Raw genomic sequence first — 6,451 nt, 5'->3', positions numbered from 1 at the left:
GAAGGACAAAATGCAATATCCAAACTAATTTGTGATTCTTTTGTTTTACTTGAGATCTGAAAAGATGAGAATAATGTAACAATGCATGTGTATAAAATAAATGTTATTTTGACTATTCACAGGACCACAGATATAAAACTGAAAGGGAACTTTTAGGTAATCTAGCATGACTGCCTCATTTTACAAATCAGAAAACTGAGACTCTGAAAGGTAAAGGAGTTGCTCAGGATCACATAAGTAACAAGTAGCAAACTCAATATAAAAACTTAGGTCCTTTAACTCTTGACGTCAACCCTCTTGCTCTGCACCAAATATTTAATTTACTAATCAAGGAATTTTTATACCTGGAGAAATGTGTTTAGTTGATATATATATATATATATTATATATATATATATATGTATATATATATATATATATATATATATCCTCTTATTTTTCCTCCATATATATACTTAGTTGCATCTAAAAAAACTGTAGGAAAAGAAACAATGTAAAAAAACAAAGAAAAATATATTTGAAAGCAGAAATGACCTTCTGCTGTTTATGTATATTTCTTAAATGTGACAAGAATAATATACCTCTTCATTGTGAACAATGCTATTCACCTAAGAGCTATCAGTCATTCTTATTTTGAAAGCCATAGAATTTATGTACTGTCAACATGTCTTTTATAAGAGAAACAACTGTTTATCAAGCAATACCTCCAAACACTTCACACTATATTAATACTTTTAAAAAGAAGAAATAGAAAATGCAGTCCATTCACTATATTAATGTAGTATAAAGCAATGAAAGCAAAGTGGGATACTAGGAAGAACCCTTGATTTCAAGTCAGTAGATTTGGATTTAAGTTATGGATCAATCAATCACTTATGATTTCTGAAAAAATACCTATGGAACTTTAGCAAGTAATTTATTCTCTCTGGAATGCATTTACTTAATCTGTAAAATGGGGTTAATATCATCTGCCTCTTGGGTTGGTTGTGAGGTAAGTACTATTTAAGTCTCAAAGTGTTGCATAAATGTGGACTGATATTCCCCCATTTAACCTTTCATTGTAATGAATGAAGTCTAAAGGAAATTTGAAAACATAATAATAAATTTTTCTGGCCAAAAGTTACCTCGACGGGTGGCTAGGTGGTGCAGTGGAAAAAGCACCAGCCCTGGAGTCAGGAGTACTGGGGTTCAAATCCGGCCTCAGACACTTAATAATTACCTAGCTGTGTGGCCTTGGGTAAGCCACTTAACCCCATTTGCCTTGCAAAAACCTAAAAAAAAAGTTACCTCAAGATCAATTCTCTTATTTTGTTCTGAAGTCTATATAAATTAAATTTGGAAGGAGCAACCTTTTTGTAGCATTTTATTAATAATGTGGATACAATAAAAAGCTAACCAAATATGCAGGTGACATAGTTTTGTAAGTGGGAAGGAGAATCAGAATTCAATTTTTTTAACTGGCTGAAACAATGGGCCAAACTAAATAAAAGAAAATTTAAATAGGTCAAACTAAAGAGTTCTACAAATTCTACTTCACAAGTAAAAGAGGGAATGTAAAACTAAACAATAGGTTCTCTGGGAAAAAAATATGTCAATGGACTAAAACCTCAATTTCAGTCAATGTTAAGAAATGTGATGTTCTTCATCATTCATTTTCTAAGAGGAGCAATGACATCATGGGATCGTGATGTCTTAACTCATGCATAAATTGGATTTAAGTGAAGCAGAATTGAAGAAAGTAATTCAACCTCACTCTCACTTCCAGAATCATCAAAGTCCAAAGCCAAGATAAAAGTCAAAATGACAGTTGATAGCCCAGGATACAATGGATGACCTTGATGATTTAAGTATCTGACCAACCTCTAAGAACTCCCACGAACCTGCTTTTACCACCTTCTTGGTTGTTGGAACAAATTGTTCTTCTCTGCCTATTCCACTGTGAGACATCTTCACATGGTGAGGGTAGACAGCTTCCCAACTCACCTATAGTTCTGAAATCTGTGGGTTGACCTTATAAGTAAAATATAGTGAACAGAATTAAGAAAAGGCACTAATGAAGTGTGTGATATAAAAGGTAGTGTGATATGGATGATTCAACATTGAACATGAATTTAGGAAGGCCTGAGTTCAAATCCAGTCTCAGATACTTAATAACTGTGTGATCCTAAGTCACTTTTTTGAGCTCTGGTTTCCTGAACTATAAAATTAAAATAACAATAATATCACTGAATCCACCTGGATTGTCCTGATGATCAAAAATATAAAGTGTTTTGGAAAACATAAAGGAAAGTATAAATGCAAATTGTTATGTCTATAATTATTTGAAAATTCCTTTTTTATGGAATTAAAGATAGTCCTATGTTTGAATAGTATTATTGTTTTTATATTCAGTATTCTATGAACTATTACACAGGAATAAAAAGTTAACTACTTCTTGTAGTTGTGTAAAAATATTAGAATATAAATTTATTTTTTACTTAAAGCATCCTCAGTATGGTTTTGGAAGCAGACAGGATGATGAGGATATGTACTTTACCCTGTATCCACAAAATTTTAATTTTTTCTCTTAGGTCTCAGTGATAATTTTACAAAAGTTGATTACGTTTTAGAGCATAAATAAACTATGTCAAAAGATCAAAAAAGTTGAAATATTAATCATATCCTTACAGACCATAAAGAAGAAAAACTGATTAGATTAAAAAATTAATGCAAAAATGTTAAGTAAATATGATATACTAAATGGAGACTAAGTATTGGCATCATGAATAATGAGTGGTATAGAGAACAAATAGAGAACAAATCATAAAAAATAAATAACTGTTAAAGAGAATGACAGTGAGATGACAAAGCAAAATTTATGGGTTGTAGCTCTACAGTGGAAATTTTTATCTCCACATATTAATTTTAAAATGGAAAAAGGAAAAGATTAATCAGCTGAGTGCATATTTTAAAGAAAAAATCTATAAAAAATTAATAATTCAACAAAAAGAAGAAAACTTAAAGATAATAAAAGAAATGTTATGGAGAAAAAGACTATACAAAATGTATTTTATAAAACTAAGCCACTTTAAAAAAAGTCTAATAAAATAATTAGCTGACAAAATATAAGAGCACAACAAAATTATCAAAAAATTTAATTAGCTAAATGATTTACATTAGAGATATTTTATTTAAATTATCAGACATATAATGAAGAATTATTTGCAGTAAAAATGAGAACTTAAAGAAAACAGATGATTATTCACAAAAATATAGGCTATGCAGATTAACAATACAATAAACTGAGATCTTAAATAATTTAATCCCAGAAAGAAAAATTAAATAAGCCAAAATTAATTACCAAAGAGGAAAAACAATCTAAATAACTTCACCACTGGATTCTTTCTTTTTTGTATTAATATTTTATTTGTTTTCCAATTATATACAATAATAGCTTGTACTTATCATTTTGGTAAGGTTTTGAATTTTACAATTTTCCTCACACCCTCCCTTTCCCTCCCTCGACCCCTCCCACAGAAGGCAATCTGATAATCTTTACATTGTTTCCGTGCTGTTTCATTGACTGTATTGAGAGAGAAATCATATCCTTGAGGAGAAAAATAAAATATTAGAGATAGCATAATTATGTAGCACATAAGACACTTTTTAAAAAAAAAATTGAAGGTAAATAGAATTTGGTCTTTGTTTAAACTACCCAATTCTTTCTCTGGATACAGATGGTATTCTCCTTTGCAGGTACTCTAAAATTGTCCCTGATTATTGTATTGGAATACAATGGAATGAGTAAGTCCATTAAGATTGATCATTACCCTCATGTTGCTGTTACAGTGTACAATGTTGTTCTCATTTTGCTCTTCTCACTCAACATCAGTTCATGTAAGTCATTCCAGGCTTCTCTGAAATCCCATCCTTCTTGGTTTCTAATAGAGCAATAGTTTCCATAGCATACATATGCCACAATTTGTTCAGTCATTCCCCTTGATGGACATTCACTTAATTTCCAATTCTTTGCTACCACAAACAGGGCTGCTATGAATATTTTTGTACAAGTGATGTTTTTACCCTTTTTCATGATCTCTTCAGGTTATAGACCCAGTAGTGATATTGCTAGATCAAAGGGTATGCACATTTTTTATTGCCCTTTGGGTTTAATTCCGCATTGCTCTCCAGAAAGGCTGGATGAGTTTGCAGTTCCACCAACAATGTATTAGTGTCCCAGATTTCCCACATCCTTTCCAACACTGACCGTTGTCCTTTCTGATCATACTGGCCAATCTGATAGGTGTGAGTTTGTACCTCAGAGCTGCTTTAATTTGCATTTCTCTTATCAGTAATGATTTAGAGCAATTTTTCACATGACTATGGATGGCTTTGATTTCCTTATCTGTAAATTGATTTTTGCATATCCTTCCACAATTTGTCAACTGGGGAATGGCTTGGTTTTGTTTTGGTTTTTGTTTTTGTTTTGCAAGGCAGTGGGGTTAAGCTTGCCCAAGACCACACAGCTAGGTAATTATTAAGTGTCTGAGGTCGGATTTGAAGTCAGGTACTCCTGACTCCAGGGCTTGTGCTCTATCTACTGTGCCACCTAGCCACCCCTTGTTTGTTTGTTTCTTTGTTTTTTATAAATTTGTCTCAGTTTTCTATATATTTTAGAAATGAGTCATTTGTCAGAAATACTAGTTGTAAAAATTGTTTCCCAATTTACTACATTTCTTTTGATCTCAGTTACATTGGTTTTGTCTGTGCAAAAGCTGTTTAATTTAATGTAATCAAAATTATCTACTTTGTTTTTAATGGTGTTCTTCATCTCTCCCTTGGTCATAAACTGCTTCCTTTTCCATAGATCTGACAGGTAAACTATTCCTTGATCTCTAGTTTCTTTATGATATTCTTTTATTTCTAAATCCTATACCCATTTTTATCTTATCTTGGTATAGCGTATGAGATGGTGGTCTAATCCGAATTTCTGCCACACTAACTTCCACTTTCCTCAACAGTTTTTATCAAAGAGAGAGTTCTTATCCCAGAAGCTGGACTCTGGGTTTATCAAGTAGCAGATTACTGTAATCATTTCCTGCTGTCTCTTTTGCACCTAACCCATTCCACTGATCCACCACTCTATTTCTTGGCCATAACCAGACAGTTTTCATGACTGATGTGTTATAATATAATTTTAGATTTGGTAAGGCTAAGTCACCTTCTTTTGCATTTTTTTCCATTAAATACCTGGATATTCTTGACTTTTTGTTTCTCCATATAAATTTAGTTACATTTTTTCTAGTTCATTAAAGCAATTTTTCAGAAGTTTGATTGGTAAGGCACTAAATAAGTAGTTTACTTTAGGTAGAATTATCATTTTTATTATATTAGCTTGGCCTATCCATGAGCAGTTTATATTTTCCCAGTTATTTAAATCTTGTTTTATTTGTATGAAAAGTGTTTTATAGCTGTTTTCATTGATTTTCTGCCATGGCAGGTAGGATCCCAAATTTTTTATATGGTCTGAAGTTACTTTAAATGGAATTTCTCTTTCTAGCTCTTGCTGCTGTACCTTTCTAGAAATAAAAAGGAAAGCTGAGGATTTTGTGGGTTTATTTTACTTCCTCTGACTTTGCTAAAGTTAATTGTTTCTAATAGTTTTTAAGATGACTTTTTAGGATTCTCTAGATATACCATCATGCCATTAAATTCTTCCAAGCATTTTATGAGAATTTATTAGCTATGATACAAAATTGTTATTGGTAATTGAAAGTGAAGAAATTCTAAAGCTCCCTTTTTATATCATTTAAGGTAGAACATGCAAGCCAGGAATGAATGAAATAGTGAAAATTGTCCAATTTCATTAATTAATATTGATTCATTTTAAATATTTTAACGTTTTTTCAAAATGAGCTTTTAAAGACAAATGTGTGTGTGTGTGTGTTAGGTTTTAGCAAGACAAATGGGGTTAAGTGGCTTGCCCAAGGCCACACAGCTAGGTAATTATTAAGTGTCTGAGGCTGGATTTGAACTCAGGTACTCCTGACTCCAGGGCTGGTGCTCTATCCACCGCATCACCTAGCTGCCCCCAAATGTTGTTTTTTAAAAACAAGCACTCTGAATAAAATCTTAGGAGCCTATTAAACTCCTATGAGGTGCTAGTTGTATTAAGATTTCAGATCATAATCAAAAAGAAAAGACATAGACACTTACATACAAAAATATATGCAAGATAAATTGAATATAATGAGCAGAGTGAAAGCACTGATGTTAAATAGGGATTAGCTAAGATTTGAAGGAAACCAAAAGATAGAAGTAAGGGAGAGCATTACAGGTGAAGGGAACAATTAGGGGAAATAGCCATAATAAGAAGATAGAGTCATGGGGAAAGAATAGCAAGATCTATTGTTATCAGAATTACAGAACATGTGAAGACAAAGTGGAAGAAGACTTGAAAGATAAGGGTGCA

This window comes from Macrotis lagotis, chromosome 7, assembly GCF_037893015.1.
Source record: "Macrotis lagotis isolate mMagLag1 chromosome 7, bilby.v1.9.chrom.fasta, whole genome shotgun sequence".
Lineage (NCBI taxonomy): Eukaryota > Metazoa > Chordata > Mammalia > Peramelemorphia > Peramelidae > Macrotis > Macrotis lagotis.
This window is presented reverse-complemented; position numbering follows the sequence as displayed.